This window comes from Equus quagga, chromosome 7 (genome assembly GCF_021613505.1).
Source record: "Equus quagga isolate Etosha38 chromosome 7, UCLA_HA_Equagga_1.0, whole genome shotgun sequence".
In the NCBI taxonomy this organism is placed as follows: Eukaryota; Metazoa; Chordata; class Mammalia; order Perissodactyla; family Equidae; genus Equus; species Equus quagga.
Genome location: NC_060273.1, coordinates 64,817,246 through 64,840,497, shown reverse-complemented (window position 1 = coordinate 64,840,497; position 23,252 = coordinate 64,817,246). Strand labels below are relative to the sequence as shown.

The following is a 23,252-nucleotide window of genomic DNA, read 5'->3' as shown; positions in this document are numbered from 1 at the left end:
GATGCTGTGTAGACAAAATTATGCATTTTGGCCAGCTTTTAATTATCAACCAACTTTATTAAATGGAGAAGTTCTTAGCATCTATTAAAATTTGATTTTCTAATAATAGATGCTCTGTGAATGTTTGTTGTTAAAGAGTGAACTAGTGAACGGAAGTTGGGGTCAGTTTAAGCCTTGTTCAGTGGAAAATAATATGGTAGAACATTGTGGCATTTAATACTAACTTATCAAATATCCAGTATAACCAGATGCTGTAATGGAGCTCTGATGTGTGGTTCCCTCCTCAAACAACTAACAGTAAAAAGATCCATGAAATCATTATCACTACCATGTTGGCATAATCATCATTCTATTTCAGCAGGTTTGTTTGATGTTACTGTATTCCGTGGGACACAATAAAAGAAAACAGAACTCCATTCTACCCTCACAACATCCGTTGTGTTTGTAAGAGTTCTTTGCACCTTAGAAAGCCTGTTCACATCTATCACATCTATTGCATTATGTGATTCTTTACAAACATCCCCATGGGAGAGACATGGCAGGGATAATTTAATTTTACTCTTTAGATTGAAGGGACCGCTGACACTTGGTGATCTGCTTAAGATCTCATGCCTAATAAGTACTACAGTCAACCTTCCAACTTTAGAATAAATAAGAATGAACAATGACCAATAGAAGTTGGCAGCACTTGCCTTTTGCAGACTCAGGAAAGTCATAAAACCCGTGTTTATGGGATATATGGTAAAAGACTCAGCACATTCTTGTCCCTTAGCTAGCCATCAAATTTGAGTTGGCCAGTGTCAGGGAGTTTTAACCATTAATTCACAAGACTATAATCTGCCATGTTAAGCAAGCATATTTTTCTCTATGACAAATCTCTTAATTCCAGGATAAAAAAGGAAGTACTCTCCCTAAAATCCAAAGATAGAGGAAAAGGATCATTGGGAACACTTGGGCACTCACTGGGTTAAAACAGCTTCATGCCATACATAGTTTGTCGCTATATAGTTCAGATAGCAATTTCAGATATTTTCCATTGAAACCTGCATTGCAACTCTTGGCAAGGAGAGTTTCTTGAGAGCAGGGATAGTTCGTGTCTTGTTCATTCACTGGTGGAGAGCCTTGTGCCTCTGACTTTTGTGGTTCTCTTTGAAAAATAATACCTTGGTCCCAACTGGGTGAGTGGTTCCTATTTGAAATCCTCAACTCTTGAAATCTATCGTTACTCTAGTTACTATCTGGGGACAGCCTAATGAATGAATAACAGTCATTTATTCAACAAATGTTTGTTGAGCTCTTCCTGTGGGCTAAGCACTGTACTAGGTGCTGGAGGTACAACAGTGAACAAAAGTAAATGCAGTTCCTTCCCCACGGAGCTTGTTATCTGGGGAAGGAGACAGGAAGTAATTGATGCGGGATCGGTGAGCCGAGGAGTCGAAAGAAAGATTTCTTAGACTCTCAAGATCTGGCAGTAGTGCTCTTTTATTTAGAGAATAGTGTGGAATAGCATGGGGACAGGACCCATGGGCAGGCAGAGCTGGTGCGTGGGGACAAGACCCACGGGCAGTCAGAGCTCCTGCTGCTGCCCCGAGTTGAGGGTTAGGGCTAATTTTATAAGGCAAGGGTACGTGACTTATTTTTACTGGAAAAAAAAGAAAAGATGATGCAAAAAGTCATTAAATGATTTCAGTGCAGATGGGGTCTGGTTATTGTGCGGTCATATAACTTTAGATACGAATCTGGCCATATAGATCGGCATGCAGGTGAGGATGCCCCGGGCTTCTCTCCCTGGGGCAGTCCTAATTCATACCATAAAAAAAGTCCACTGGGTCATATAGTTTGGCATGTAGGCCAGGTCACCTTGGGCTTCTCTAGCTGGGGCAGCCTTATTCCACATCAGTAATCACACGATCAAGCAAATGAATGTAAAAATGCCGCTATGACATGTGGATGCAGTAAGAATGTATGAAGGGGTGATTTGGCATAATCAAAGAGGGGCCTTTCAAGGCAAGATGATTGCATTGATGCCAAAGGTGAAACCAAACAAAGGAATATGAGGGCAAAAGAGATGATGGCAATCTAGTAATGTTGTATACGGATCCCTAGAAAATCTGACAATAATAGTTTCCTCTGGAGGAGGAGTTGATGGTGAGGGGATGGTGAGGGAGGTGGGAGAGGGCAGCGGAGGATGACTTTCTCTTGTTACTGTGTTCTATTGTACATTTTGAGAGGAGAATGTGCTTATGTAATACTTGTGGGATTCAAAAAAATTAAATGAGGTAAAATGAAAATGAGAAGAAAAACCATAACTAGAAAAGACGTAAGGATGTATCATGATAGTTGCTTTTTTTAAGGGCAATTTCACTACATCATTGTTGAACTAGGGACCTCAACCATAAGGATAAATACAGACTGTAATTCCTCATACTTAACACAAATACTTTCTGTATTAGAAAAAGGGAGGTTGTTTATAACGAGTCTTTTGCTTTCTTCATTGTATCTGGCCGCTCACAGGTACATTAACTGCAGGATTTGCAAATAGATTGTTGTCATTAGTCAAATGACATGTATTGAGAGCTTATTCTGTGCCAGGCATGGTACTGAGCACTTAGCATGGGGTATACTATTTAATCCCCCTAACAACCCTAGGAGATGGGTCCTAAAATTATCCCCTTTTCCCAGATAAGGAAATTGAGGCTTAGATGAGAGGTCAAGCCACTTTCTCATGGTTGTAGTAAGTGACAGAGCTGAGACATGAAGGCAGTCTGAACCCAGAACTCCTAAAAACTGTGCCATACATCCTCCCATGAGACTTGAAGGCTGAGAAATCACTGTCTTTGTTCCACAGAGCCCCTGGTTCCCATGCTTGTGGCATTATTAGGATAGTTCAAAGAGTCAACAGTAGGGCACAGAAGAATGTTGATGGTCTGCAGTATCCCTAGGATGCACTGATTTCTAGAACCTTCTAAATGCTGGCACATTAGGATGAATGCTTCTTGCTCCAAGCTGGTGGTACGCCTCCCACACAGTTTATTGAGAAATTGTCTTCTCTTTGTGTTTTCTAATAGGCCTTATTGATTCTCTTCTCTCATACTGGACGAATCACTTACTGAACTTAGAAAGGTTAAGAGGCCTCACAACCAGCAGACTTAGTTATGCTGAGACAAATCCTCTCAGTCAAGACTGCCCAACTTCTTGGCTCACTTTTCATCACACTCACATTGTCCAGAGTTGTTCTGAAGCCGTGGTGTCAACTGATGCCTTGGAAGGATCCTGACGTGTGAAAAAATTGTGTTAGAGAGGGGCAGTTTGGTTTAATGGGCTTTAGATAGACCTGGTTCAAACCTCAGCTCTGCTACTGATGAGCCAGGTAATATTGGCAACCTTGCCTTACTCGTTTGTAGTAATGGGATTCCTAATACTGCTTTGCAGAGTTGTGATGAAGGTTGGAGACAACCAGAAAGTAGAGCATGATAGACGTCCAGTAAGTGCTTGCTGTTATTATTGTCAGCTTGAACACTTGGAGAATTGCCTTACAAAGAGAGTACAGTTGCTAAAATTCAGCATAGAGTGATAAACTCGCTTTTAAAGGAATGACTAATGGAGTCTTAAAAGCATATTTAACTTGGGTGTGGCTGAAAAATCATCATTGCTATAAGAATTACTGTCACTCCAATATTTTATCTGCACACATTATTGCTGATTCAACTTAAAACAGAGACTGTTTAAAACACAGTAAAGTATAACCACTCCAGTGGATGAGACAGCCTATAAAGAAGCAAACTGCTAAATAAAATAATTATGTCCTCGGAAGGAAAGAAAGAGAAAGAGATGACAATGTGTAATTGGGCATGGCTTACTTTAGCCACAGGTCAGCATATGCTTTTCTGGAGAGGTGCATTTTAGTAGAAGCCTGAAGAATGAGATTGAGACAGCCGTGAAAAGAGCTGTGGGAGATTCCTTGGAGAGAGAGAGAGAGGCAAGTTCAAAGGCCCTGATGGGGAAAAGGCTTGGAACAGGCAGTCTCTGTATAGTGTTAAGAAGACGCAATTGCCATTCAGCCTTCACTGTGGGAAGGCACACCCTCTGGAAGAGGCAGTGAAGGAACAACACACTGGTACTTGGGTCCCTGCTCTGCACTATGTCACTTGCAAGAGGCCATTTGACCTTTAGTGGCTTGTTCCTGATTTGCATGATATGATGCTTACAAAAGGTTGAAAGTCTTGCCCTCTTGGAAGCCCTGTGCTTGTTGCTGGTCTATCCAAAGTCAATGTCCCTGTCAAGGAAGACTGATTGTCCAAATGCCTTAGAAATAGTGCTGGTGGCATGATGGCTGCTACCCTCATGTCTAGCCTCTGAGATGATGCCATTGTAGAAAACTTTTTAATAACGAATGCATTGTAGAGTAATTTATGAATGTACACTCCATTTGGTTTTTCGCAGAATCCACAACAACCTTAAAATACTGGAAATGGGCTCTACTGTCTAATCAGGGAGTTATAGCCATCTATTAACTGCCATTTCTGATTATTTGCATTTAATTTAGGGGTACTCTTGAGAAAATGAAGCACAGCATAACCTCAAAATATGGCTTTACATCTTGGATAATTGACTATAATTTCTGTCTTTGCAGCTTTCCTAAATTGTTTATTTCTCCAGATGGCTTCTAAAAACTATGATTTTATCTCTTTCCTTTCAATGGGTGAGCAGGGGTTTCTCATAAAAGCTTATATGGTTTAGTTTTCTCAACTAAATTAAAGCTTAATTAGTCAAAAATCCAGATCTGTGATGTGTTTATAAAATTTATACAAGCGTAATTAATTTCAGTTGATTGCATAAATAGCTTTCCATGCAAACAGTAACCTTTTCTCTGCTGACCTCTAAATGGCAGATTTCAGGTTATCTACATTTCTAGTCTTCCCTGTAATGGTAAATCAACTTGCATAATTCTAAAAGTATTACTCTTTCCTTTGATTTATGACTTTTATCATGGAAGTCAGTGATTACCTTGGCAACCCATGTTTTACGTTTTGAAAATGCAATGAAAAAAGCATACCAGAATAGCATTGCTTTTGTTTTTATGGAAGCCAACAAAAAATCAGACATATGATTTTGATATGTTCTCCTAAGCCCACTACTTCTCATAAGTTACCTAGGCTTTTTTAGTTTATTTGAATGACAGTTCAAATTACAATGATCAGCTAAATGTCAAAAAGAATAGCTATTATTTTTAAAATCTCCTGATATTTCCAGGATTGCTCTTCCTGAGAAGAATGATAACTTTACCGTGCACTGAGCCAGATTCTCTTGCTGCTGAAGCTATTCCTTTTTCAGAGGTCTTTAGAAAGCCATATTGAATCCTAAGGAATTATTCTCTAAAAACATGCGTTCTCTCTTGATTGGCAATTAAACTTTCTTATTAGTTCCCTCATCATTTCTCTAATAAGTTTTGCATATAAATTGAGGCTGGTGAAATTCCCTTTTTTTCTCTCTTCCTTGTTCATTTTCTAGAAGGGGCTCGGTGTTGCTGTTGTAGCCCTTTCAGAAGACCCAGAAGCTTCTTTCGCAGGAGCATACAGCAAAGCTCACCACCTGTCTCACCAGCCTGAATGGAGTCATATGCCCATCTCTGGCCCAATCACTCTGGCCAGGAAGTATGATTATGATCATTGGCTTGGGCTTGAGTCACAAGTCCCACACCTAGTACTCAAGTCCTCTGGGCTGTGCAGGGAGATAAGGGAGTAGAACGAATGTGAGGGTCCTCCCAATGGAAAAGGTGGTGATGGTGGGAAGGCAATCAGAGGTGCATCTTACAGAGCTGAATGTACTGTGTTTTACTGGGATTGTAAAAGCAGAAGCCTGGGGAACCTCTTGACTTTAGAGTGACTTTTGCTTCAAGATGGTCAGTGTATGCGAATTTTGAATCAAAAAAGTGCTCTTCCTTGCTATATTTCTCCAAGGTTCATTAACAACAAGTATTATGGAACCAATTCAAAAGGAACATGTTTTCAGTGCCTATCTTATTGTTAGCTTCAGGGCTACATTTTTTAAAATGCATAATGAAATCCATGGAATATTTAGAAAGAATGTGGCACTTTGCAAAATTGGCTTTAGGGCCCATGCATGGCTTATAGTTGGAAGGAAAAGTGTCTGGTGATTGAGTGAATTGAAAAACCTTTGGTCCATCTCTGGGCTGCAGGTAGCTGTAAGCAGTTGGAAAAAGAGAACTCCAGTAGGTGTGTGACTTTCAAAGGATTTGTAGCGACTCAGTACCTTTTTGGTCTTGTACACAGACTATAGGAAGGTCACTTTCCCCTATGTGTATGAAGTCAGCCTCCCTCCCTTTGTGGGGCTTTTGCTTATTCCAGAGGATAAGAAGTGGGAACTGGCTATTGTTACTGACAGGATAGTACTTCAAGAATAATGAGTTTCTCCTTCTTTCCCCTAAGGATTGGTAAAGTAAAAGTACACACAGACTTGGTAGCTTTTTCTAAATAGCTATCATTACCATTTTCTCTCCAGAACCATGTAGAGTCTCATAATTATTAAAGTCAGGACACTTGAATTATGATCTGGGCTTTGTCACAAGCTCTGGGACCTGGGCACACTACTCATCGCCTCTGGGCATCATGGTACACGTTGATAAAATGGAGAGTTTCAAAGGCATACAGAGCCGAGTAATAGCTCAGAAAGCTTTTATCTTTCAAGGTGGGAACATCTGGAATGGGGAGATGTAAAAAAGGGACTCTGGTTTAAAAATGGTGTCTTAGCCTCTCTTAACTGTCTACTAAAATGTCTAAGATAAAACAGAGAATGAGGAGTTATTCCATCATCAAAAACTTAGGAATGGCAATCAATCTCTTATCAAACTCTTGAAGGAATTTTCATGAACCTTCAAGGTTTAAGAATTTGCACTAAAGGATACAATTAAAGATACTGTATGTTATGCCATTGGAAATAGAGAATTTCCCTCCTCCCCGCCAGAAATTCTTTAGGAGATACTTTATCTTTGGGCCCATATTTGTGTCCTGGCTGAAAAATTACGTATCAGTAGTAACTGGGAAGGCAAACATTTCCTCTTCTTTTCTTTGTGGTTTCTGTTTTTGAGTCAGTTCGCTTTTCAATCCTCTTCCCCCTCAGGGAATATGTGCATGCATATGTATACATACATATGGAGACATACATACACGCATATATGCGTGCATCCATATACACACATAGACATACATATCACACATAAACATATCTGTATATATATACAGATATACACATACAAATATATACAGGCATGCATTGCTTAACGACAGGCATACATTTTGAGAAATGCACCATTAGGCAATTTTGTCATTGAGCAAACATCATACGGTATACTTATACAAACCTAGATTGTAGAGCCTACTACACCCCTAGGCTATATGGTACTAATCTTATGGGACCACCGTCGTATATGTGGTCCATCGTTGACTGAAACTTTGATATGCAACACATGTCTGTATACATAAATACACACATATACATATACACACACACACACACACACAAACTAGTGAGAGGCTACAATCCTCAAAGAACAACAGCCAGAAATAGGATAGAGCTAAGACATCTTGTGTCTTGGGAGACATAATGTCCACATATAAAGCTCTTGAAGCAAGAGAAGTTACAAGGAGACATGAGTAGCCATGCAAACTGCAAAATGTTATCTTCCATGAATTTCATCTGTTCAGAGTGTGAAAGATGAGAGCCTTCCCAGCATCTGAAGGAAGCTTTGAGCTATAGCTGTGAGAAGGGCATTCAGTCAGTGCCCACAGGGGCAGTATGCACCTGAAAGCTGCATCACGTCTGGAAAGGTCTTTTCTCCTTGTGTGAATAGAGGCAGTACAGAGGCTGTGGAAAATGCTACAAAATAAGGAACAGGAATATCATCCTGAAGACTTAGAGAAAAAAGCACACTGCTGAAAGGATTTACTTTACAAATCAGAGGAAGGATTTAGATAACTGAGGGGCGGGTGGTGACGGAATGGGGAAATGTCATTAGGATTTCTTTGTGTCAGAAGATTGGAAATCCATAAGGACAGGTCAGGCAAAGACAAAAAGGTCATAGAATCAAGGAAAATGACATAGGAAACATTGAAAGGAAACTAAAAAGAAGATAGCAGAAGTAAAACCCCTTTGGAATCAGCAAAAAATTCATATTGAGAAAAAGTAAATTGACTGAGTAAAGAATAAAAATGAAGTGTTTTCTCAGAGTGAATAAGGAAGAAAAGTGATAAAGCAGAAGAAAACAAAGATGATTACTGTGGTGGAATAGAAAATGAGCTATAGAAATTTTTGAGAACTATAGAAATTCCTGAGGAAGAGACTAGAATTGAGACTAAACAAAGACAGAATTGAAGAACATTTTTGTGAACTAGACATGTTGAAAGATTTCACTGAGAGCCAGATAAAATAAAAACCACACCCAGATACATCCAGGCAAAATATATGTTTCTAGTGTAAAAACAGAAAAATCTTACAAAAGAGCAAAAGTCATGTGATCATAGGATTCTCTTTTAGAGTAAAGCATAAAACAATGGAATATCTGGACATTTTTGAGGGGAAAGATGAATCTCAAGAATGTTATAGTCAGAAAAGTTAAAGGAAGACTAAGATGCTTTCCCATGAATTCCACGCCTCCCAAAACATACCTTCCAGCTTCCCTGTTTGCTCCAGCCCACTGAAGACTAATACAAATTAAGAACCCCAAAATGAGAGTTATAATGTAAAACAACTAATGGGTAAGCTTTGGAACTATTTACATATGAAAGATTTCTAACCATTTTCTGAAAATTATAAAATGCAATTATAAATGGGGTAAAAAGATGTAATATGTTAAATAATCTAAAAACCGACATCCAAGATGCCAGCTTACATCCACAAAACCCGAAAAGGGGGTAGATAGGGAATGCAGGGATGGGGTCATGAAGATGTAAATTTGTGCACAGTTCTGAATATTACGTAGCAGCAGTTTAAAACTTACCATTTCTGTCTTCACTTTGATTGTAAGTGAAATGTGAACTAAAGAATGTTTAAAAAAAAAAACCCACCACCTTAAGAGTGTATGTCTTCTACACTTGGTCTTAGCCAAAAGGCCAAGAAGTGATGGAAAGTGTATTTCTTCTAAGCCTGAGAGCAGAGGAGGAAGAAATTGTAATTCAAAGGCAACAGACAGAAAGCACTAAGGGAACAGTCAAACTAGCATGAAGGGTATTCAGATTAGTTTAAAAGACTCGATCTAATTATTTGCTAATTCTAACATGGAAACAATCATGTAGATTCATGGTGTATCTGAACAGGCAGAACATCATTTTGTCATAGATCTTTGGCGAGCAAGGGACATGTAGTCTTCCCTCACCGCTCCCTCATACAATAGGGAAGGTCCCCGCTGTACTGTTCCGTGCAGCAGCCCTGGTGACTGGTGCTCACCACAACCAGGCGGGGACCCACGGGAGACTCAGCTGTGATGGAGCCGCCCCGGGGATGGCGTCCTGTGTTTCCCACTCTGCTGTGGTTGCTGTTGTAAGCTAAACAGTTTCTGGTGGTACCATTCGGGCTCGGTGACGTAGCACGAACATTGTGTCAGGGATAAATAGCATGATTTATCTGAACTAAGTTTGACCTTCGGAAATGCTGTGGAATCTGTACCCTTATGCGGAAACCATTGTTCATAGTTCTTTATCACGTTAAACACTTTTTGTTTTCTTAAGTGAGGAGCTTCCTGGGAAACCCTAAGACCCGTTCCAGCTTTTACTGATCGGAAACTGGGGTTTCTCATTAATGTCTTCAGCATGTACAGGCTGTACTGTATGCTTTTGCACATAATTATATTTATTATTTTTTATCTTGTGGTGTGAAACATCTCTTCAAAGGAAAACCTCTATCCTAAAAAGCAAGAAGACAGGCTTCTTTGTTGCCCACAATAAATTTCTCATTCTTTCAGGGCCTCTGTAGCTTCGTTTTTTAAATGGCAGTGACGCTTTAGCTGCCTGAAGGCAGCGGGGTAGACCAGATGATCCCCTGAGAGTCTTCCAGGCTCTAAGCTTTCTAAGTGTGGTGGCTGTGTACGAGAGAGGTTTAGGTTTGATAAAAGAGGTAACAGATGATTACCCTCTTCAGGACAATGGCTGTAAATTGATGATTTCTTTATCTATCCCAGGGCTTACAACTAAGTTATGGACACCACTGATACTCCATAGAAACTGGAGTTTGTGGTGGTGTATTTCCTCATGTCACCCAAGGACACAGGAGTACGTAGAAGAGAAAATTAGGGGCTTTAGATTAGGAGTCAAGAGATCCCACTGGCAGATTGCATCTGATGTGGCCCAAGACAGTCCACTTAGAGTCCTCTGGGTTAAAGTTCCATTCACGAATTGAAGGGTTTAGATTAGATCAGGGGCTAGGGACTGGTGGTTGGCCAAATTGGCTAGCAGAGCGTTTTATTGGGCCTTCAGGGTGTTGATAGTCTTTGTTGTTGTTGTTAATGTGGAACGCCTTTAGAGGAGGCGCGTGTGCCCTGCATTTCACCACAGTCCCCACCACTCCCTGTTGCATAGCCCCAGCCCACGCCACTCATTTGTTTATTTTATTAGCCTTTATAGGCATTTGATAATAATCTAAAAAAAGGAAGGGGGAGAGAGATTTTATGTTTCTAACATTAGCTTCTCTGCTCTGCAAACTCTGGTCAGTCAGTGTGCAAAAGTATTTTTCAGTGGACTTTGAAGTTTAAAAACTATTGGAGTAATTAGAACAGATTGATGTGGAAAAAACTGTCAACCTAGGAAGACGCATCAGAGAAATTCCAAATGAGTTTTAAAATGGAAATAGAAAAGCTGAATCAGTCTACTTGTTTTCAGGTGCCTCCTCTTCACAGTCATTAATTGGGCCTGAATTACCCCAAAATGGTCCTAATGGCCCCAGTCACAAGAGCTATTACAGGTTGTCTAACTTGGTTAAATTCTTTTCTGCTTTAAATTGTTAATGATTCAGCATTTCACGGCTTGAGTCAGGTGCTCTCAGAGGGCGCCTTTCTTAAAGGTCAGTCACTCTCCAGAAATCAGCATCCAAGATTAAGATTGCAGATTCCGCTGGGTGACCTTGGGAGAGTAATTATTTATTCGACACAGGACTCAGGAGGCACAGCTCTATGGCAGGAGACTTCTGGTTGGCAATGCCGGGAAAAGCAAAGAGGCTGGTGCAAAACAGGAGTGCTGGGAGGGTTGGGGACCACGGGACTGAGGATGGCTCTCTAACAGAGAGAAGCATTGCTAAAGAAGAAGGTGGAGGATTTCTTGTTTGCCAAACACAGTTAAGACCTTCATGTGCCTTACCTCATTTCAACCTCACAAGAGGCCTAGGAAGTCAACGCCATTATCACAAGGTAACAGATGAGGAAACTGAGGTGTGGAGAGGTGAAGTAACCTGCCTGTGAAGGAGCGATTGCAGAATTTGCACAGTATTTCATGAAGGGCATATAACTGTTCTCTGCTCACTGGTGCCTGATGAATGATTTATGCATTTTATTCATTTATTATGATGTTATGATGTCTGGAAATAAGTTTTCAGTAAATGTTGACATGAGAACCCTTTTGTCTCCTGCATGAGATTGTCAGTATGCCATCCGAAAGGCTGAAACATACACATACCAAGAGGGAGGGCAGGTGGATACATGACGCTTTTTTCTTTGGAGTTTTAAAAAGATATCATTTCATGACATTAATAGAAACCAAAAAAACGGGGGGAGGGGGCAGATTTTGTGAATCAACAGAACAAAAGTGATGAGAAAGTGGAATATTAATATAGTCAGCAAAGCAGTATGCCTTTAAAAGTAATTGCACTCTAATTCCTCAGATACTGTGGGAGCCAATAGAGGATTTATTGTATTTTTTTACCACTTGCAAACCAGCAAGTAGATGATTCATGCACTGGAGGAAAAAAACAATGATTTTTTTTTTTTTGTATGACATGCAGTTACCAGCTTAGCTTTCTATTTTTACCTTACCCTAGTCCCTGGACATGTTTTTCCCTTATTTAGGAAACTTGCGACTACAAATATGTCCAACTTATTTTCTTACCTTTCTGCTAAATATAGAGAACAATGCCTATATTGCCATGCCTGGGGATTATTTTAAACAGGATTGAGAGCAATTCAAGCAGGTGGTCCTCTGGTGTTTGTATCATGCAAAACCAGATTTTTCTTTTTACTCACTCTGGAAGATGTTTATTTTTAGGAAATTTTTTTCATTGTAAATTGAGGGATGTTTAATAATCTCTAGCATTATTTTATACTAAGACAAATAGTTTTAGGATTGATGTAGGGAACACTGTTAATTCCCTTTGTGATGCTTGCAAGGAGTGAAAAACAAGGAGAAAAGCTATAAGTCTAGGACACAGATGGCATGAGTTAAGTTTCTTCTTGGAGGCCATGGATAACCAGATGAAAGCCACAGGCATGAGAGAGGAGAGAGATCCAAGTGTCAGGTGTGTGACATCCCTGGTGATGGAATTGTTTCTTTAAAGAAGTGGGGAGCTGAGCCTGGAATCCAAATATGATTTGTGTCCTTGGTCTCTGAGAAGCTGCATCAAGAACCCAAGGTTGGCACCGCTCATTCTGAGTCAGCGTTTTGTCTTTCAGAGCACTGGGGATACTTATTTCCTTTTAAATGTTTCTCCTGTCCTTGCCTTCCTCCTCCATTTTCCCTACAACCAATGTAATTCAGGTCCTCTTTATCTCATCTAATTCCTACTGGCTCCTGCAGGTGCAGCCTTGCCCAACTAATCCTTGAATGCTTTTATGTGGCACTCCCCTCCTCAAAGTGGTCATCAGTGCCTGACTGAGAACTATAAAGACGAAATTCCTCTGCCTAACTTGCAAAACTCCCTTAATCAAGCTGCCCCTCCAACTGTCCGCTTGACTTTTCACATTCTCCAAGGAATGTTCCCTCCTTCCTCTATAGGGTGATGTGTTCGCTGCACCCTGAATGTGCTGCTTAGATTCCAGGCCTTTGGGCCTGCTGCATACAGTGTATCTTTGACTTTTATATAGCAAAAGATATAGGACATTTTGACGTTGATGATACTAACCTGCATTTTCTATGGTGAACTTTGACTTTCATGTAGCAACTGACTAATATTCAAGCAATTGTTTGGTCATTGCCAGTTCCATCTTCCCATCGGTGTTTGTGCCATCATTGTAAAAATGTACTGCCTTTTCCTTAATTCTCTTAATAATTAGAAAATAAAACAGTATTAATAATGAACAGCAGAAGTCTCAAGACAGTTGATGAACAGTTGGGTGTCTTCAGATGCATTTACGGTAATGAACTTGTGTTCTCTACCAGGCCCTCTTTGAACTTGAACTGTGAAATTATAAGTGTGAAATTATAATAGAAAAGAGCAAAACTAAGGAACCTGGTAAGGGGCTGGCCCGGTGGCACAGCGGTTAAGTGCACACGTTCCGCTTCGGCGGCTGGGGGTTCGCTGGTTCAGATCCCAGGTGCAGACATGGCACCGCCTGGCAAGCCATGCTGTAGTAGGCATCCCACATATAAAGTAGAGGAAGATGGGCATGGATGTTAGCTCAGGGCAGGTCTTCCTCAGCAAAACGAAGAAGATTGGCAGCAGTTAGCTCAGGGCTAATCTTCATCAAAAGAAATGTGGGAAATGTATCATTGAAGACTGTTTGAAAGGTATGGCATAATCGGACTTATGTTTTGGAGTATCTTTATGAGTATTAATCTATTGTTTGAATTGCATAATTTACTTTGGCACACCTTGTAACAGATATATGATGCAATAAGAGGAGATGGTCTATAGTCACCAGCAGTGGGTAGCTTTTACCATTGTTCTCACCTGTAATCTCTCCACTCTCTTCAGTGCATTAAGAAGCCATTATCAGAGCTCATTTGATTTACCTTCTCCAATAAGTTGTCTTTAATTGCTTTTAGATTTCACCACCTCCTCCCTTAGGGATACTCAGTAATTTTAGTAGTACAGATACTCACAGTTAATATGTACTTGTAGATTCTTTTATACATGTTCTTTGCCAGTGATGTATATGCATCAACCAATATATAAATTCCTTGAAGTCAGGAATAACAGTTTACCCAGAAAATGCATGCTTTGGGGGGTTATATGACTGTTTTAGCTAGTTACCTTGGAACTGTGGGACTTGACTTTGCTTCCTATGAATTAAATATTTTGAAGCTTTTAAAACAATGTTCAGTATTTTGCCAGGGTACTGAATACCTTCAGTTTACTACCCACTGGGTGTTAAAGTTCATTCTAAATGCATCTTTTTCAAGCTTAAAGAGCTTTGAATGGGGTTTTGCATTTCCCAGTTCTATTCCCTTTAGGTCTTTCTGGATTTCAATCATGTATCCCTCCTTTGCTTTTGTGCTTTCAGCCTGAGGTACTCTAATGAAGATGACATTTTATAAAATGTAGTGAAATGTAGTGATTTGCATCTCCTTTTGTACCATCCCAGAGGGATGGAATAGCGATTCTTGATCATTAGAGGTATTTGGTGTTTAAATGCGTGGTTAACAGTAGATCATAATTTAGCTGTCCAGACATTAGAGTAGGTTTCATTTAAGTTGGTGTTAGCATTCATGTCTTTTAGATAATTTACAGGAGAAGAGTATAATTTTTTCTAAAAGATATCAGAAGGGAGGACACTTGCCAATCCAATTACGTTTCCAACTTCTCATTTCTTTTTCTTTAACCTCTAATAATTTTGCTGGACTTTTAAAGAAAAACATGATCTCATATTCTTTTTGTATCTATCTTCAGTCAATGCTAATTTTAGTTTTAATGTTTCCTCTTCAGTATCTCTTCTTCTATTGATTTGGTAAGAGTTACCTTTAATCACTTAAAGGTAAGTAATGCATTAGGACCGCCCGACGATAGCCTATATTTGGAAAAATCACTCCATCTAAGAATTAATTTAACAAGAGACTATTACACAATTTACTTTGGAAATTCACCAGGATTCTTTCTATCTCTGTGAAAGCATTTATTATCCAGAAGAAATTAGGCCTAATTGTAGCTAATGCCACAGTGAGCAAAATTTCCTTAAATTTCTAGAATCGTCATGACTCTGACTATAATATTAACATTTAAGATTCATAGAATTTCAGCACCAAAAGAAAATGAATGGACAGCAGTTGTAATTAGAATACTATCTCCTAGCTTTGGATACATGAAAGCCATTTAAACACTAAAATGAGGCACAGAAAGGGGGACTATTGCTAACTCAGGCCAAGAGGTGTCATCCTTTTTTGTTTAGGTTTGTGTTATGTGTGTGGCTGTGAAGAACAGCACGTCACCCAGTGCTCAGGGTAGAGAGGTGGGTATGGAAAGACCAATCAGACTGTGTTGCATTGGTGAGGAAGCAGAAACCTCCTTCAAGACATTTTGCTGAGAAGGGGACTAAAGAATTGAATAGAAGCTAGAGGAGGAGGTGTGGTGTCAACAGATATTTTATTTTTATTTGAGATAGGCAGTAACTATGGTGAAAATGATACCACATGGAGAAAGAGTAATGATGCGAGAGAGAAAGAGGACCTGAGGAGGGAAGAAAGGGTTCAAAATGCAGAAGTGCTTATCAGTATCCTCAGCTTTCAGGTTATTCACTTCACTCTCCAGCCTAAAATGTATTTTGATGCTAACGGGCTTCCTTTCCCAAAAACTGCATCACAGAATATGTGGAACGAGCCCACCCATGCCTGGCTTGATAACAGTAACTGGCATTCAGGGGTCTTCAAAGCTGCAGAGAAAATAACATATGACCAACTACAGCACAACACAGGAGTAATTGGTGGAGTAATTGCTGCCAGTCAGCTTGACTTTGGGGCAAAAATTAATAGTTTTCTTGATCAGCAGCTGTTGAGTTTCAGTCATTCTCCTCCAAGAGCAATAGAAACCCTGCAAATTGGATATGACCTTTATTTTTCAGCACTTGGCCTATTCATTGGTGGGGAAAAAAAATGACAGACTGTTTCTGATTTGAGCTAAAAACAAAGTGCAAAAAGAAGGTCTGAATTGTTTCTTAAAGCAGAAGCCTCATATATGAATAAGTAACACAAAGCGACACTCTTTTGGCCCACCCAGTAGTGACAGCATAATACACTCCAGCCAGTGATAAAGAGCCGTTTTAAGTCAAAACTCACAGAATCTCTGGCTGGTGCCATTCAGGTCCAAGAAGGGCAATTGTAAATAAATACGTGTGACGTTTGAAATGAAACACGACCAAAAGGAATATTGAACTTCCTCACTACAGGACGTCACTCTGCACACTCTTTTTTGATAATTGTGGGTGTGTGTAAAGTACCAAACTTACAGAAAAATTGCAAGAATAGGGAAGAACTTCTAAAAGCGTTTAACCAAAGTTCACCAATTATTCACATTTTACCTCACTTGCTTCTCTCTCTTCCCTTCCTTCCCCTCTCTTTCCTCCCTTTCTCTCTTCCTCTCTCTCTCTTCCTTTTCCTCTCCCTCTGTTTCTCTCCACTTCCATATATGCTTTAAAAAAAAAAAATGATTTGGGAGTAAGTTGGAGAGATCATGCCCCTTTGCTCTTAAGTATTTCAGTCTACACTTCCTAAGAAAAAGGATATTCTCTTACATAAGCATAGTAAAATAAACATCAGAACACTTAAAATTGCTACAATTCTATTCCCTAATCTATCATCCATATTCAAACTTCACCCGTTGCCCCAGTAATATCATTCACATTTTTTAAGCACTTCAAGCATTAATAATGTTACCTGTGGTCCCCTAATTTGGCTCCTTATATATTCACTTGGAAAATTTTAGAGAGAACGGGATGGTCCCACTTCTGTATTACTCTCCAGACTAAAGGCATGCTGTGTCAGCATTCCCCAAAGTGTGCTCCATAAAATGCTTATTCCAGGAAATGCTATGGAAAATAAAGATTTTGAGTTCAAAGTTGGGGAAAAGCTTAAACAATACTCACTCACCCCCATTCCCTTCACCCCTTGGAGACCTGCAGCATGCCTTGGCTTATCAGAGGCTCTGAGCACTTGTGTATTTATACTGTGAGGAGACCTCATTATTTGTTTAACCCAGAATTTTTTCAACTTAGTGACCATAGACCATCTATCTGATGTTCTCAGCTGTCAACATAGTTGCATTTGAAAAATGCCATTCTATATTTTCACAAAATTGATTTCACTGAAAAATTCATCCTCCTTTTAGTTTTTTTAATTGTGTGGGCTAGTTAATCTTCTTTTGAAATACTGAGTATGATTATAATATTTTATAACAAAAAAGCGTAAGGTCTAGGTTTAAAATATTCTTGATTTCTCCTATATATGCAGTCATAGATATTAGATCCGTGACTTCACAGCAGTGCCTTACTGCGTGAGACAAAATCTAGAATCTGTAACAGATAAACCCCATAATGGTGGCTTAAAAAATAGTTTGTTCCTCACTCAACTAGCATATAGGAGTGGGGTGTGGTGAGGGCTCCTTTCTTTGAAGTGACTCGAGAACCCAGGCTAACTGAGGTTGTGCCATTTCTATTGCAATGGCTCCCCAAATCACCTGGGTGTCAACGTGTAACCAGCAAAACCGGAGCAAAAGAGTACAAAGAATTGTGAGCAAAATTTGTATGGGACTGGCCCATATCAGTTACACACATATTCCGTTGACAAAACTTCAGCCACAGGACCATGACTGGTGGAAGAGTGCTGGGGACTGCTGTTTCCGGCTGGGTAGCTGCTTCTAAGTAGCAACTCCAAAATCTGAAAGGTGAACATAAATCTTTGGTGAACAACTAGCTGTCCTAGAAATCTGTATTCATGTATATAGAATTTTCAGGTATGATTTTTGTTATTTTATGTTAATCATAGCTTACCTCATTCGATTCTTCCACAGACTCTGTTGAGATCAGTGGACAGGCACACCCTCACTTTGCAAATGGAGTAACTCTGTCCCAACTGAAGTGACTGGAGTGGAATAAAGTGGTTTCTGTGAGATTTGCTTTTTTGGGTTCCTAATCAAGTATTTTTGTAATTTTTTGTATTTTAACCTGAATTACACTTTTTAGGAGAAATTAATACTTTTAGGAGCAGGGGTTTATTGAACTTGCTGTATTCTCTAATTTGCTGAAGAATTATCAAAAGTGCCCCTAGATGCTGTCTGTTGAAATAGTTTAATAAAAATGGAAGCTTATTTAAAAAGAAAAAGTCTAAATAATTTCCATCCATTGACAAACGATGGTGAAAGTGGGAAATTTGTGGCCTTGGAATCTCCAGATTTCAATTTGCTTGCATGTTGGCCAGGCAACAGATGAGAACCAAAACGGATCATCATTGAAAAATAGTGACACAAAGATAAAAGTTAGAGCTCACCTCTCCAACAATTTCCCATAAGGTATACATGTCTATAAACCACTGAAATAGAAAATAAAACATTATAGAGGAAAAGAATTACATGTAAAATCCCAAACCACTACTTTAAAAAATAAATCAGTGTGGTAGGGATAATGAACTTAATACTTACTATTTAATTAAACTTTGAGCTTATTAGTTAGTCTAATAAATTCATCTAATGAGCATCTGAATATTGCCAACATTATTCTGAATCTTCGGAGTATGGTTTTGAAATTTGGAGGGAGTAATTTAATGATGCTCAACATCGGTTGTTTACACTGCAAAATAAATTTGATATTTTAATGGGTGCTGAACTCCCATTTATATTATAAAACTTACCCTAATTCTTGTGGAAGGCTGCTGTGCCCCGACCCTACAGGCTGGCCTGTTCAGTATTCTCACAAAGCACTCTATTTTCTCATTAGAGCACATATCACAGTCATAAAGTAAAGATTTGTTATGATTTATGTAATATCTGTCTTCTCTAAGTGATGGTAAGCTCCATGAAAACAAAGATGATTTCTGTCTGGGACACTCCTGAATTCCCAGAGCCTAGTATGTGGAAGGCATTCAGGAGATAATGGAAAACAGGAACGGGGATTCTCAGTGAAAATCAAGCCAGCAATGCCCTTTGGGATGGGAGGGGTGTGTACTGGTATGTTCTTGCATTCAAGCCAAGTAAAGTATAGGCTTAAGGACCTGCTCACTACCACTAATGTCTTTTAGGTAACCCCATCCTTTGTTATAAAAACTGATTTTTAATTACCATATAACCCGGCAATTCCACTTCTGAGTATATACCCAAAAGAAATGAAAGCAGAAACATGAACAGATATCTGTACACAGTGCTCAGAGCAGCATTATTCACAACAGGCAAAAGTTGGAAGCAACCCAAGTGTTCATGCACAGATAAAAAGATAAATGTTGTATATACATACAATGGAGTATTTTTCAACCTTAAGAAGGAAGGAAGTTCTGATGCATGCTGTAACATGGGTGAACCTTGAAGACATTGTCCTAAGTGAAATAATCCAGTCACACAGACAGAACTGTATGACTCCACGCGTATGAGATACCTAGTATGGTCAAATCCACGGAGAAGGGAAGCAGAAGGAGGGTGGGGTGTGAGAGGGAATGGGGAACTAGTGTTTAATGGGTACAGAGTTTCAGTTTTGCAAAGTAGAGAGAGTTCTGGGGATGGATGGTGGTGATGCTTGTACCATAGTGTGAATGTACTTACTGAACTCTACTCTTAAAAAGGTTAAGATGATAAATTTTACATTATGTGTATTTTACGACAATTTGAAATACTAATTTTTTTCAATTTTACTTCCAGCTTTATGTAAATCCAGCCTTTTCTAGATCCCTCTCACCTCATTAGCACCAACAAACTCCTACTGTGTAGAAATTCTGATGTCAGCCTACTTTTTTTCAAAAAAGACTTTTCCTGTCATTTTCCCATCACTTTAAATAAACAAAAGAATCGATCCCTTCTTATTTTTCCACCTTTGTCACTTGCTAGCTGTAAACTCATAGATAATAAGTCTATTTTCTCTTGGTTTCAATTCTTCACACGTAAAAAGGGAATATAATTCTATTTGGCATACCACCCAGAGGATAAAACATGATGTTGTATGTGGAAAAATTTTATAAACTAAAGTTCTATACGAGTGAAAAATAATTTGAATTTTTTTATCAGATACAAATATGGAAACGTAGAGATAATCCTAGAGAATAAAATAAAAGCATTTGTAATACCACCATCCTAGATACTACCATTTTATGTTTTATCTATTGTTTTTAATCCACTAAGTCACTGAGTGTCTAGTATGTACCAAGTATTTGCATCTACTTCCATTCCATCTACTTACTTATCTTCCCACAAACCTATCATTAATTGTTTTGTTCAGTTATTCTTTTAACAATTACTTATTAAGGGTACCTGTCATGTGCCAGGCACTAGTCTAAGTTCTGAAGGTGAAAAAAAACAAAAGACAAAACAGAAAAAAATTGCCCTAAATAAAGCTTACATTCTAATGTGTTATATGACATTAAGCAAGATAAAAAGAAACACAGTATTTTAGATATTGTTTATTGCTGAGGAGGAAAAATAAGTCATAGATGGAGGTTAGAAAATGTCTTTAGAGGAATGGAGTTAAAAGTTTGGATACTAGAAGAAAAGCCTTATTTAGGTGACTCTGAGTAAAGACCGGCAAGAAGTAAAGGAGTTAGGCATGCAGATGTTTGGGCAAAGAGCATGCCATCAGTGGGACAAGCATGTGCAAAGGCCCTGAGGTGGAGTGTGGATAGCATGTTCAAGAAACAGAAAGGAGTGTCCTTCTGTGTGGCTGAAGCAGTGTAATGACTAATAGAATAGTAAGGACAAGATCAGAGAGTTAACAGGGGCCAAATCACGGAATGCCTGTAAATCAGAACAAGGTCTGAGGTTTCATTCAGAGTGAGAGAGCAAGCCACTTGTGAAGCAGAAGAGCAATGACCAGGTTTTTTATTTATCAGCATAGCTGTGGCTACTGTGATGAGAATGCACTGTAGAAGCACAGGAGAGAAACAGGGATGAGGTAGGAGGCTGCTTCAATAATCCAGCTGTGAGATGATAGTGACGTGGACCTGGGTAATGGCAAAATAGGGAGTTTTTTTTTTTAGGTAGAGTTGGCAGGATCTGCTGCTGGATGGGATGCTGGTTGTGAGGAAGAACGGGCCATCCAGGGTGAAACCAATCGCTTTACTTCGAAGGTTCCTTCAGAATAGCTGAGAACTTTATCTTAGATAAAAAGAAAAAGCAAAACTTGAGTGTGAATGACAAATGGTCCATTGTAAGAGTGTGTTTTAGGCTTAATGTGTCTGCTGTTTAACATTATTTTTCTCTGTTCCAAAGTTTGGGTTCACCCGGGTCCAGTGCCACATTTGTGGGCTTGTGTGGCCCCTAAAGCTGTTGGTGGTTGGGTCAGGAACTCTACCCTTTAAATTTCTGTTCTCAGTGGAAATCACCATGGCAAACATCTGCATCAGACTGTCTTTCCAGGGTCCTGCAGGCTTGTCTCTGTTCCCTCTGGGTCTCAGAGAGAATTGCTGCAGTAACAGAGAAGTTCACGTACTGCATAAACTTCATGAAAGTCAAATCCAGCCGTCAAAAATGCTGTCCTACTAACCAAATCTTGTAGAACACTGACTTGATCGGTACATAATTTGTATTTATTTTCTTAAAAAAATGTAAACACACCCACTTTCACCACTCTTATTCAACATAGTACTGGAGGTGTTGGCCAGAGCAATTCAGCAGGAAAAAGAAATAAAAGGAATCCAAATAGGCAGTGAAGAAGTAAAACTCTTGCTGTTTGCAGATGACATGTTCTTATATATAGAAAACCCCAAAGAATCCATAGGAAAACTATTAGAAATAATAAACAGCTACAGCAAAGTTGCAGGGTATAAAATCAACACACATAAATCAGTAGCATTTCTATATGCTAACAGTGAACTAACAGAAAAAGAACTCAAGAACTCAATCCCATTCACATTTGCAACAAAAAGAATAAAATAACTTGGGATAAATTTAACCAAGGAAGTGAAAGATCTATACAACGAAAACTACAAGACTTTCCTGAAAGAAATTGATGACGACATAAAGAGATGGAAAGACATTCCATGCACATGGATTGGAAGAATAAACATAGTTAAAATGTCCATACTACCTAAAGCAATCTACAGATTCAGCACCATCCCAATCAGAATCCCAATGACATTCTTTACAGAAATTGAACAAAGAATCGTAAAATTCATATGGGGCAGCAAAAAACCCCAAATTGCTAAAGCAATCCTGAGAAAGAAGAACAAAGCCAGAGTCATCACAATCCCTGACTTCAAAGCATACTACAAAGCTACAGTAATCAAAACAGCATGGTACTGGTACAAAAACAGGTGCACAGATCAATGGAATAGAATTGAAAGCCCAGAAATAAAACCACACATCTATGGACAGCTAATCTTTGACAAAGGAGCTGAGGGCCTACAATGGAGAAAAGAAAGTCTCTTCAACAAATGGTGCTGGGAAAACTGGACAGCCACATGTAAAAGAATGAAAATTGACTATTCTTTTTCACCATTCACAAAAATAAACTCAAAATGGATCAAAGACCTAAAGATTAGGCCTGAAACAATAAGTCTTCTAGAAGAGAATATAGGTAGTACACTCTTTGACATCAGTTTCAAAAGAATCTTTTCGGACACCATAGTTCCTCAGACAAAGGAAACAATAGAAAGAATAAACAAATGGGACTTCATCAGACTAAAGAACTTCTTCAAGGCAAGGGAAAACAGGATTGAAACAAAAAAACAGCCCACTAATTGGGAAAAAATATTTACAAGTTATTTATCTGACAAAGGGTTAATCTCCATAATATATAAAGAACTCACACAGTTCAACAACAAAAAATCAAACAACCAGATCAAAAAATGGGCAGGGGACATGAATAGACATTTCTCCAAAGAAGATATACGGATGGCCAATAGACACATGAAAAAGTGATCATCATCACTAATCATCAGGGAAATGAAAATCAAAACTACACTAAGATACCACCTTACACCTGTTAGAATGGCAAGAATATCCAAAACAAAAAGTGACAAGTGTTGGAGAGGTTGTGGAGAAAAAGGAACCCTCATACACTGTTGGTGGGAATGCAAACTGGTGCAGCCACTATGGCAAACAGTATGGAGATTTCTCAAAAAATTAAAAACAGAAATACATTATGACTCAGCCATCCCACTACTGGGTATCTATCCAAAGAACTTGAAATCAGCAAT

The 23,252-nt window shown here is 39.0% G+C and overlaps 1 protein-coding gene and 1 pseudogene across 3 annotated transcripts in view; one reads left to right on the top strand and one right to left on the bottom strand.

The window, feature by feature from the left end:
• Nucleotides 1–23,252, top strand: part of SGCD (sarcoglycan delta) — an 897,144-nt gene that overhangs the window by 555,165 nt on the left and 318,727 nt on the right. The gene's annotated exons all lie outside the window — the stretch shown is intronic.
• Nucleotides 8,979–9,140, bottom strand: LOC124243110 (uncharacterized; annotated as a pseudogene).